This window comes from Alligator mississippiensis, chromosome 1 (genome assembly GCF_030867095.1).
Source record: "Alligator mississippiensis isolate rAllMis1 chromosome 1, rAllMis1, whole genome shotgun sequence".
In the NCBI taxonomy this organism is placed as follows: domain Eukaryota; kingdom Metazoa; phylum Chordata; order Crocodylia; family Alligatoridae; genus Alligator; species Alligator mississippiensis.
The window spans coordinates 66,489,957-66,502,716 of record NC_081824.1 but is presented as its reverse complement, the minus strand read 5'-3'; positions in this window follow the sequence as shown (position 1 = coordinate 66,502,716).

Below are 12,760 nucleotides of genomic sequence, written 5' to 3'. Positions count from 1 at the left end.
ATATACTATATTCCATAATCTTGCACTAAAAGTAAGTTTAACTGTCAGGTTTCTTGGAACAAAGCAAGCCTATCTCTTTCAAAAAAAAATTGGTTTATTCAAAGTCATGGTAAAAATTATAGCTACTTAATCCCAAACTGAACTATTTGATTAAATAAAGTGCATTATAAAAAGGCCCTGATTTGCAGGAGTTTCTGCATGGATGGACTCATTAACGTGCACAGATTTCACAAGCTGAGTCTCATGTAACACTGAAATATCATTCAACAAATATATTGTTTTCGGCAGGACTCCACACAACTACAAAGACGAAACTGTGCAGATCAGATTGGAGAACTCAGCCATAATTAGTTGATGTTATTTCTTGGGCAAATGTATTAGCTGACCCTTAATGTGGAAGGAGCTTTGGTATATATATTATAAAAGATTTTTCAGTAAAGCTATAGTTTTAAGAAATTTTAATTCTCAGTCCTTCTACTTTCTTATACCTTTAAAAAGAAATCTTTTCAGAGTAAATTCTCTTTAAGATCAACAGAAGGAAACCTCTTTGAGAGTTTGAACAGAATTTGAGTTTTATGTTAAAAGCATTTGCTTCCATTGGAATCTTTCAAAGACTCTAAAATTCAGCAAAATCAAAAGAGTTTAGAGTTTTCAACATTAAAAAGTGACAGGGTTATCCCTCTGCCCCCTCCATAAGGTCATCCAGTCTAATGATTTTTTCTTATCTGCTGCCACTGCTACATTTGCTCCAAGGTATCTTCTTCACTACTGTTTCCATGTTTCTCTTTGGTTACTGATCGCTCCACAATATCACTCATAAAAAAGACAAGGCAGGAGGACAGTTCAGTCTGCCAAAAAGCCCTTTATGTATCTGTGTATATTTACAACCTTGCACACACACCCACACAAACACACACACTTAAAGAAACTAAGAGCTTTCCCTGTCTTCCACAATAGGAAGGAGGAAGAAGAGCTTATTGGAATTATTTCAAATTTTTGACATTTTGATTCCACCTAATTGCCATTTCCTGCTTTCTGTGCTTGTAATAAAAAACTGAAGTACTACTCACATACTGGCCTGGTCTATTAGAAAGGGGTCTAATGTAACATATTTGCAGGAGGAATTGAATTAAAGTTGATGTGTCAATAAGAAGTTTTTTTCTGTATGGAGGATGGGTAGGAATGAAATATATGCCTTAACCAAAAAGTTATAGATGTTTTATATTCAAAACTTTCTACATTAATGTACTGTTAAGGTGTTTCGCTGCTGGATATCCTTTGTATTTTAGATTTTCTATGCAAATGTATTACGCTAAAGTTAAATGGACTAAAAATTGGACAGGAAGCCAGAATTACCTCCACATGCTTTCCATATTCTAATTATTACTTTAAGTCAAGGGTTGTCAACCAGGGGTATGTGTACCCCTGGGGGTACTTTGAAAGGTCCAAAAGGGTACAGGGGGGCATGAGGGGACAGAGCACCACCAACCCACACCACTGCCTCACAGGAGTACAGCGAGAGCAGGGCCACTCACCATGCCCCCACTCCACGTCTAGCCGCTTGCCAACCCCTTCCATCCCCTGCCCTGCTCTGTGTCCGGCCGCTCGCTGCCTCCCCCCTCCAGGGGTACACTTACTAAAAAGGGGGCGGCCAGGGTACACTTATTTAAAAAGGTTGAAAACCCCTGCTTTAAGTCATTCTTCTTTCCCATATCTGAAACTACCCAAGTGTAAACAGGGTTACATTAATCTACCTGATTATCTACTATTTATTCAGCACTGCAAGACCATATCAAAACTGTGTCATTTCCGTTTTCATAATACAGTTATACAGTGAAGTAATAGGTATAGCTCAAGAATATAGACTGAGTATAGACTGAAAAAAAACTTAATGCTGTTGCCAGAACCAGAGTTCACACTACGTTAATATCCACCATAGGTGAAAGAATGTCATATGAATGGTTCTAAATCATAAGGTTTAAGAAATATAGTAGATCTAAGTATCTAGTTATATCCAGTAGTGGTAAGATAAGCATTTCAATGACATACATCTAGACATGGGTCCAAATGATAAAAACAGTGATAATACAAGAGGCTGTAAGTTTCCTCCTTGATGCAACAGGGTCATAAATAAGCCAGACATTTCAAAAACAAAGAGCAGCTTCTTCAGAGCACAGACCTATCTGATGATGGAGTCTTCCTCCCTTTTCACGTCCTTGTGACAAGGTATTAAGCAGAAATCATAGATGTGTTAGAAACTGACATGGCCACACCACGAGAACTTTTGATATGGCCTGAAACTTGTGACTTCTAGGCTGTTAACTATGCACCTTATCACCTACTCTACACCCTAGCCTGATGATGGAGCAATAGGAAAACAGAACAGTGACAAAGTAAATTATATAAGTCACAATACCATTAGCGTTATGTTTGCTGTTGCCATTTTTGGTTGGAGATCAGTGTTGTTAGGGTGACTTTATTTGGATCTTGGGGAGCACTGGATTTGCAGCTGAATAGAAGGCTATAACCTGTGGCCTAGCAAAGCTGCTAACCACAAGGCAGAATGATATATTAAAAGTAACATTGCTTGCTTAGGCAAGCATTTTCCTAACAATGTAGTAGTGTTGTAAGATATATAGCTCATTGTGTAAGGAGACTAGGATGCAGACGACCGGCTATCATTAAAGGTAAAGCAGAATCAAGACCTTGGAGATGGTGAAAAAATCAGCAAGAAACCACAAATGACTGAAAGAAGCCGGGGTCATGGTTTTAGGCTTGCGCTCATAGCAAACAGACATGTAAATAAGTGAAATGCATAGGTAATTCCATGATAATGAAATAAACAATAAACAGAGGTGGACCTTAAGATAGGAGGGAATGTGGGTGGAACAAAGGAGGGACAAAGGTGGAGTAAATGTTAATGACTATGAATCAAGGTGTATAAATATGGAAAGAACTAATGTTTGTGGCTGCTCCCTGGTTTGTTGGAGCTTGCCCGAAGCTGTCGCCATTTTTAATACAGCTGTTGATGAGCAATGTGTGCAGGTGATGCGTGATGGCATCGATCCATTGTTTTCCTAGTCATTGGGCATCGCATGGAGTCAAGGTCTAATAAGTGTCTACTGTTTATTTCATGATGGCTTCAGCACCTCAATAGAAAATATGGGAGCTTAATAATGGGCTCCCTGTCCCTCTAACTAAAGCTTAAAACCTCTAAATAAGATAGACATTTTTTTCCCTCAAGAGTAACATTTTCTTTTGCCTATGTTTAAAGTTTCAGAAGAAGTTGCTGTGTTTATTAAAATAAGACATTCTCACTCACGTACATTATGCCAACAGCACCAGAGCAGCTGACAGAAAATCAATGGGAAAAATGTGCAGTGATATTGCAAAGGAAGAAAATTAGACTGCTAAATATCTTAACTGTCACTTCACTGTATTAAAGATGAAATCTCAAAAGTGAAGTCTTGCTATTTGACTTCATCGGGGTCAGGATTTTATACAAAATGACTAAAACTGTCTTTTGAAGGAAGTACCTAAGTACAAAAGTCTGATTGACCTCTTGTAGGTAATTTTTTCTTTGTGAAGAGCACCACTCAGATCAAGCAGAAACCTTTTACACCTACATAAAAGTTGGACTTTAATGTCATTGAAACAGAGATTTAGCAGGGCAACTTCATGCCTGGGTCAGCTGTAGTACATGTAACAGTGCCAGCTGCTCCCATGCTGATTGCAGTGGCAGCTGCACACAAAGGCGGTCCCAAGGGCTGCTGCCCTGGTTGTCACTCTCAGTCACATTACTGCATTCAAATGCCATATCAGAGTGCCAACGTATGCAGAATGATTTGCATAAACAATGCATTATTTTGTAGGTGGCCTCCACAATTAAAGGATGTTTCAAAACTTCAGACATTGCCTTTTTCTCATGATTACACTAGTATGTAGGCATGTCTTGTCTTAACATAATATCCCCTGATAGTTTCACAGGCGAACACAGCATGAGGAGATGGCTCTATAACTTTTGTAAAAGTTTAGATGTCTAATTCACCAAGTCTTTGTGTTCTAGCCAGTAGGAGCAAGTTGTGCAATTGAATTATCTTGATGCCTGTATTTAAATGTAGCTTCAAATCATAACTAAAAATGAAAATGTAAGATGTAAGTTTCCCCATCAGTATATGCAGCCATAAAGTGTGCTAGATACCTCTAAAACAATGTACAACTGTTTAACTGGGCAGGAACCTACCTAAATACACCAGAAAAAACAAACACATTTTTAAAAACTTTCCATTGAAAAGCCAATATACACACATGCACTATCAAAACTAGACATGCAACCTAAGGACAAAGCAATGTCAATAAAAATTGTTCTCCTGAGCATAAGTAATACTGGCTACTCACAATGAAAAACAAAAAAGTAATATAATAGCTGAATATTTCATTGTGAATAACAATCATTATGAATTTTGAATAAGCCTATCAAATTATTTATTAATATTTCTTCCAGTTTGACCCACGCTGTAGATGAGCTAATTAACTACTTAAGTATTTTGACCTTTGATGATTTTCCATTATTCTTTTTTCATTATTTGAGCAGCTCTACTCCTACTCCTTCTGTCTACAGACTAGCTCCTGGTTCCAAACTAATAGTTCTACTGATTTCGGAGAGTGAGTAAAAGGTCATGACCCATGCAATACTGTATTTTCTTACATAAAACACTCACAAATAAAATACATACCCTGTTTTTGGAAGGCAGAATGAAGAAAGAGATTTTTTTCCAGATTCATCACTGAAGCAAACTATGGAGCAGCTTTCTTACACTCAGCCAGCTCAGAGTGTAAGAACTAAACACCTTTTGTAGACAAGCCTACAAACTTCATATCATAAATCTACTGGACACCAAAACTCATGGGCTCAATATAGGCATTGGATATATGACACATTATAACCTGCCTGACATCTGACTGCCCAGGTACCTCTCCACTTTTACCTGCTACAATCCCCTTTCCCCCCTCCCCCAGCCTGTCTCCCATCCCCTGACACCTCAACATACACTTTCACTGACTGGCTTTCTTGCCTGCAGCCCAGCCTCTGGCTTCTTTACTATTAATTCCATCAAGGAAGAACACACACCAACTATAGACACTTCATTAGCCTGACAAAGGGTTTTTAAGCTCAAAAGCTTACTAAGATATATTTCTCCAACTATTCAATTGGTCTAATAAAAGATATCAGATTGACACAAAGAACCTCATCTGCCTATGTCCTTAGACTAACACAACTACTACCTACATTCCTTAATACACACAAGTGATACAAGTTTTGCTTTCAACAGTTTGAGGGACACTTTCACAGAAACTCCTCCACCTATCTCCTTGAAATTTGGCAGGCTTTATGCCCTAAGAAGATACTACCATCCATGCTCTTTTCAACTGAATCAGAAAAAAAATTTCAAAGTTATAGGTATTTTAGTGATTCCCCATTATAGTCTATGACCGAATCTCTGAATCAGCATGGAATCTCCAAATCTGATTTGGCAGAATAGAATCAGGACACTGACTCAAATCAGTGAATTGAATCACTGCCCCTCTAAATTGGCTGAACCTGAATCCAAATTGAATACTTGCCGCTTCGCATAGGCCTAATAATAGCCCCGGACGCCAGTGCTGGGAAGATACACGTAGCACAGAGGCAGAAAAAATATGGCCCACATCCTGCCCACCAGACCATTCTATCTGGCCTGGAGGTTCCCTCCATAAAAATATTACTGCCCTGTGGCTCCCCCTATGATGGCTCAGGCTTTCAGAGGTCATATGCCATTGGATAGGGTGGGCTCTGTGCCTCCAAGTTCAGCTGGGAGCACTCCAGCTGTGAGCCCCTTGTGGAGGCACTGAGCACGATGATGGTTGACTGAACAGCTGGTGAATGGGGACCTGCACATGATGTCTGGGAACCCATCCAGTCCAATGGTGCACGTGTGTGTGGGTGAGTGTGGAGTTTGGGGGGGGGAGATATGGCGAGGTGGTTTGTGGGCTGGTGTGGGTGGTGGGGACTTATGGGGAGATGTGGGCCTCCCACAACCAATGGTACACAGCTCCCACCGCCAGTGGCAGCAGCAGCAGAAAGTAATGGGGCCTTGGAGCACTCATGGACCACAGCAGGAAAAGCCCCACAGTGGTATACACTCCCATACTCACACCCCCCACAAAACCTCCCCACACACACCCTATACTCTGCCACAACTCCCCACCACCACACACACACCCCACATATTAGACAGGAATAAAACTTAATTTTGATCAATTATGCAATTGTATCTATATATACTAAGCAAACTAGTAGATCAGGACTAAAATATTTTTTCAAATAACATTAAAATATGCCATAGTAGATGTTTGATTTTTAGTATTTGATTTGGGGTTTTTTTCCAGTTCCAAGATGACCAACACCATCTTCTCCCCCCACCCCCCCCACCCCCCCGCACAAAAGGAGTACTTCTGGGAGCAAGGGGAGGGACTTTCAGTATTAAAGATCAGGGGTTAGGGATGGGACTTCCAGTCCCAAGATGTGATTGGGGGGGCAGGGCATCTCTCAAGGGTGGGGCTACCCTTGCAGCCCTCGATGGCTCATCAAAAGTAATTAAGCGGCCCTCCAGCCAAAATTATTGCCAACCTCTAATGGAGCATAACAGAACCATTAATGCAGTTTCTGAGATTGTTAGCCATTTTTAATAGGGTTATCTTATATTTTAATATAGATTCAATTATATGTAAGTGGAAAAAGAAAAAAAAAACCCCTATCAGTATTTTGCATCACTGATATGTTTGCACATCCTTGTGAATGAATCCTTGCCATAATGCTTTTTAGAACTGTTGTGTTTATAACTATCTAGTTACAACCTATTTAAATGCTAACAAATACAGCATAGATGTTAAAGATTCGGAACCTCTTTTATAGATAGAACTAGATACTGTGTTAAATAAGAATATCAGGAAGTTGACAATAAAAGCAGAATGACACACACAATATACTTTACCAATATTTACATGCTTTTCAACTTTTGGAAAAGGAATGAGGAATAGCATTTCTAGAAATGTAGATCCATATCATGGTTATTTATTTCAGTGCAATTTTATTATTAAAATTGATGCTTGAATAGTTATACTTGATGTTTTACTGGCTATTTTCAGTTTAAAATTAAAAACTTGTCTTTTATATTACTGAAAGGGATTTTCACGACACCATAACAATAGACCACGTTTAAGTTACTGCTCCTGTGTTTCTGGTTATACACACACAGACACGCGCGCACGCGCGCGCACACACACACACACACGAATATATATATCTCTGTCTCGAAACAAGTTACATATACAAGTTATATATTGGACTTTAGAAGTTTGGTCATACCTGGCAAAAGATAATGAAGTCATAAACTAATACTATATCCAATATATGTGTAACTCTTCTTTTAAGAGATTTACACACTCTCTCTCTCCCTCTCTCTCTCTCTCTCTCTCTATATATATATATATACACACACACATATATAGTGTGTGTGTGTGTGTGTGTGTGTGTGTGTGTGTGTGTACACACACTACTACTTTATGACTTCATTATCTTTTGCCAGATATGACCAAATTACTATAGCCTGGGCTTAATATGCAAGTGTAACTTGTTTCAAGAGATTTATTATTTTGGATCTTGAACATCTGGCAGTAAAATGGCTAAAAGCAGAAGAAGAAGTGGTAGCTTGACTCCTCAGAGAGTAGCAGTTCAAATAAAAGCAAAAATCCAAATGAGTGTAAAGTGAATACCATTAAAAGAGAACCAGCAGTTTGAAAAACAATCAATTTTTTAACAGACAAGTGAAAAGTAGTTTCAGGTACTACAACTATCCCTGAGGTTCTCAGCCAATTTTTGTGGTTTTACAACATTTTCCTATATTAAAAATTCTCTCTCCCTTGTTGCTTTGTGGAAGATTCATAAAAACAACAGATGGAAAACTTATTATTATCCAACTACACAGCAAACCAAAATGGATTGATTTAAATCAAAATGATTTAAATCATAATATAAATCAACAAACAGAAAGTTAAATTCAATAATCAATTTTAATCTTGTTTTGCATGTGTGCTTTTTAATTATTTCCCTCAAAAATTGATTTTCACTAACTGGTAATCATAAAAAATGTTTGGAAGTATAGTCCTTAAGAATTTCTTTAATTTTTTATTTTGTACACTTTTATCATGTTTGGAAATTATGCATAACACATTTTTCACTTACTAGTTTCTTAATCTTTTCAGTTGTTATTTAAGTCAAAGTTCATTCAGGTGGAAACTAGAATTTAATATAAATGTACAAAACAGAATCTTTATTAAATAAAGATTTCTTAAATATATTAGATAAGAAAAATATGCCATAATAGGTTTCTTTTATACCCAATTTATGTAAAAAACTAGAAACATTCCCTGTAGTTAATGAACTAAGTTGATTGTGGTTATCATGTCCTTCAAGTTCTTTAAGCTAGTTGTTCTCAGCCTCTTACATACAGTTTTATTCATATATTAGGAGGGAAAACCTAGCATACTGCCTTTTTCAACTACCAGTCATGTTTCTTGATTTTGAAGGACCCAAGCCATGAGAAAAATGGACTTTCTGCACTTAAGAAGAGGCCAAGTATTGTCAAAACTTGATTTGGCACTTCAGCAAACTCTGCTTTCAAGCACCTAGCTAGTGAAACTCCCTAGTTTAGACCTTGGACTTTCTTTAAAACTTTGTCAGCAAACATGTTCTAGGTAATATTTTAATCCTAAAATGCAGTAAGTATATAACGTAATATTTCATAGACATTAGGGTTAGAAGGGACCTTGCAAGATCTTCAAGTCCAGCCCCCTGCCCCAGAGGTAGGAAGTCAGCAGGGGTCATAGGATCCCAGCAAGATAAACATCCAAATGTCTCTTGCAGGCGTTCAAAGTAGGTGCTTGAACCACCTGTGTCGGCAGTCTATTCCAAAGCTCAGGGATTGAGATAGTAAAGAAGTTCTTCCTTATGTCCAGCCTGAAATGGTCATGGAGGAGTTTGTGACAGTCCGACCTTGTCATCCCTTGGGGTGCTCTGGTGAACAGACTTTCCCCCAGATCCTGGTGAGCACCCCTTAAAAATGTATAGGTGGCCACCAGATCACCCCTGAGCCTGCGCTTTTCCAGACTGAAGAGTCCCATAGCTCTCAGCCTGTCATCATAAGGTCTGTTTTCCCGACCTCTGATCATGCGCGTGGCTCTCCTCTGTACTCTCTCAAGCTTCTCCACATCCTTTTTGAATTCTGGAGCCCAAAACTGGATGCAGTACTCCAGCTGCGGCTTCACCAAGGCTGAGTACAATGGGAGAAAGACATCCTGGGATTTGCTTGAGAAGCATCTATGGATGCAAGCCAGAGTTTTGCTCACTTTACTAGCCGCAGCATCACATTGAAGGCTCATGTTCATCTTGTGGTCAATCAAGACCCCCAAGTCCCTTTCATCCATAGTGCTAACCAGCATAGCACTGCAGAGCCTATAAGGATGCTGCAGGTTTTTCCTCCCAAGGTGGAGAACCTTGCATTTTTCGGTGTTGAACACCATCAGGTTCTCATCCACCCATTTCATGAGCCTGTCAAGATCTGCCTGGATTGCCCTCCTGTCCTCAGGTGTGGATGCTTTACCCCAGAGTTTGGTGTCATCGGCAAACTTGGCCAGTCCGCTTCTGACACCAATTCCCTTTCAAGCTCTTGATCCTGGGTAGGAGGTCTGTAGTAGACTCCCACCATTGTGTCCCCTGCGCTGTGTTCCCCATGGATTTTAACCCAGAGGGTCTCCAGTCATCCACCCTGGGTGCCAATGTCAGCTTGCAGGGATGTGTAGCTTTTCTTGACATAGAGAGCTACACTCCCACCCCTTTTCTCCACTCAGTCTCTCCTGTACAAGGTATAGCCATCTATACCTGTGGCCCAGTCATGGTTGGAGTCCCACCAGGTCTCCGTTATCACTATGACATCGTAATTATTTGTGTTAAGCAGGAGGACAAGTTCCTCCTGTTTATTCCCCAAGTTCCTGGCATTTGTGTACAGGCAGGCAAGTATCCCTTTGGGGGCCATTGCCTTGCCTAAAGATTGTTCCAGGGCTGGGGCAGGGGTGGGCTCCCTTAAGTGCCTTGGCCTGCTGGCTTTGCATTTTAAATCCTCTGGCCTGCTGTCTTTGCTGGCTGTGGGCCAGCAGTGGCAGTAGTCCCCACATCGCCCAGAGGGCTTAGTTTAAAGCCCGGTGGAGCAGGTCAGCCAGTCTGGCTGAGAAGTGCCTCCTCCCCACTGGAGAGGTGGAGGCCATCCCTTCCCAGAAGGTCGCTGCCTTTCTCACCAAAGAGCGGACTGTGGTCATGGAAGCTGAAGCCTTCATGATGACACCAGCACCACAGTCTCTGGTTTACTACCACAGTCTCCTCTCCCTCCTCAGTCCATAGCCCAAAACTGGGAGGATCGAGGAAAACACCACCTGTGCCCCCAATCCCTTAAGCCCGGCTCCCAAATCCCTGTAGCACTTCATGACCCAGTTGGGATTGCTCCGAGCCATGTCATTTGTGCCCACGTGGATAAGGAACATAGGGTAGTGGTCAGTGGGCCAGAGGAGCTTAGGGACCCCCTCTGCAATGTCTCAAATATGGGCTCCTGGGAAGCAGCAAACTTCCCGGGCTAAAGGGTTGGGGTGACAGATTGCCCCCTCAGTCCCCATCAGGATGGGGGAATAGGATGTCATGCTTTCACAGTTACTTTCAAATACTTTCTTTAAATGTTTTTTAATTAAATTTTGAAATGCTTTTTAAATTTCAAAAAGATTTATATTTGTATTCTTCCTGTGGAGGACACAATGAATTTGGCTACACAAATAGTAAGTTCATGTCTGAAAACTTTAGTAAATTTTAGTCTCACTGAGTCTAAAAAGGAATTGTTTGACCAAGGGCAATGGGCACTTGATGCACTTTGTTCAATCTCTGCAAGTGCTCCCAGATGGAGGTTTTCAAAGTTGAGATCTAATGAAGCTTCAGTGGATTTTGGATCAGATCTGTATTTTAAAAACCTCTGTCTGGGAGTACCCACAGAGGAAAAACCTAAGAAACATTAATAACCAATACAATCCTCTATTGCTTGAGCTAAATAAATAACTCTCTTAGGTGTTAGCAAGAATAAGATGTCATCTTACATGTGATTTAGCAACTAAAATGAAATTAGCTAAATTATATTAAGTGTTGTATAATCTATGAATAGCTTTTCAATTTGTCCTCTCAGTAAATCATGTCAAGATAAAGATTTTTTTCTTCCATATTTAAATTTTCTACAAGAACTGCTGCATCAGAACTGAATCTTTAATAAGTATTACACTTGCCTCTTGTTAAATCATTTAATAGCTTAATGAAAGGAAATCTATTTCTCTGGTGTCAGGCATAGCTCATTTTCAATCCTCTGGAGAAAGCCATTTAGCTTTATGGTCAAACTCCAAACTCATTCCCTTCTAGGGTAAAGGAAAATCCAGTGGAAGTCCCAAAATCTTGAATTTTCAAACACAAGAGCTCACATGCATATGCCTTGGCCAACAGTTTTGTAAACAGGCAGGAGCACCTTCAGCAGATATAGCTTCTTCCCTTGGGCTGTCTTACTGCTGCTTCTCCTAAATGTACTGCTGTGAGACACATCCCTTTGCATAGTCTCTTTCAAACATAAAACTTGCACATGCCTTGGTTCTAAGACATAGCTGTGTCAAGATATAGATCTGTCTTAAAGGGAGAATACACATTTAATTCTGAGCATATAAGAAACCCCATCCCCTTCTGGATGATATTACCCCTCTGCTGAAAATTAAGCATACACGGGTACTTTATTAAATCAGGGTTACTATGTCATCCCCATTGCCAGGCAGGAAATCTGCAGTAATACTAGGATTCAAATCTAGACTCCCAAGACAGAAACACAACTGCATCCAATTATTTACTTCTCCAATTTATTTACTTATTTACTTGTTCTGAAGTGTGCAGTGGGTACCTTGATCTTGGCCATCTCAAAAAGTGTTTACAATGTAAGTAGCAGAGTTCTGGTGGTGTTCAAATCCCTACCCATGATGGTCCAGTGAATATGTGAGATGCAAGATTTGTGAGGTGAGGTAACATCTTCCTTTGGTATTTTCTGTGTCCCTTTGGCATGTTCTGTGCCCAATGCTTATCTAATGTCATCTTGACTATAAAGTTAGTCCAACAAAAGATATGACCCCTCACCTCACAAATCTTGTTTTTTGTATAAAATCTCAGTGATGTTATGCCTAATAAAGGAGAGGCAGACCAGTGGTGTAATAATGCAATATTCCCCTGATGTGCAAAGGTGTGCAAAGTGTGGCAGATCCATTTGTAGGTATTTAGAACTTTAGTGTAAAGGGAAATGGTCTTGATGCTCTTTTTGTGGATGTGGCCAAATGAGTGATGGAAGAGCCAGTGAATTTTAGGTAGAGATTTGAAAGCTAGTTTAGTTCAGACAAAGGCATAGTGCAACCCTGCACCCAGGGCAGCTGCAATGTGGGGTGCATGCATAATGCGCAAGCTGTGGTAATGCCCATGTCAGCAGCGCAGTCAGCAGCTGATGTGATGGTACCTAGTTTTGTGAGCCCCCCACTTCCTCCCAGTTATGCTACTAGATTCAGCAGCCTCTCACCTAACTGGGAAGGGCATTCCAGAAATAGAGGA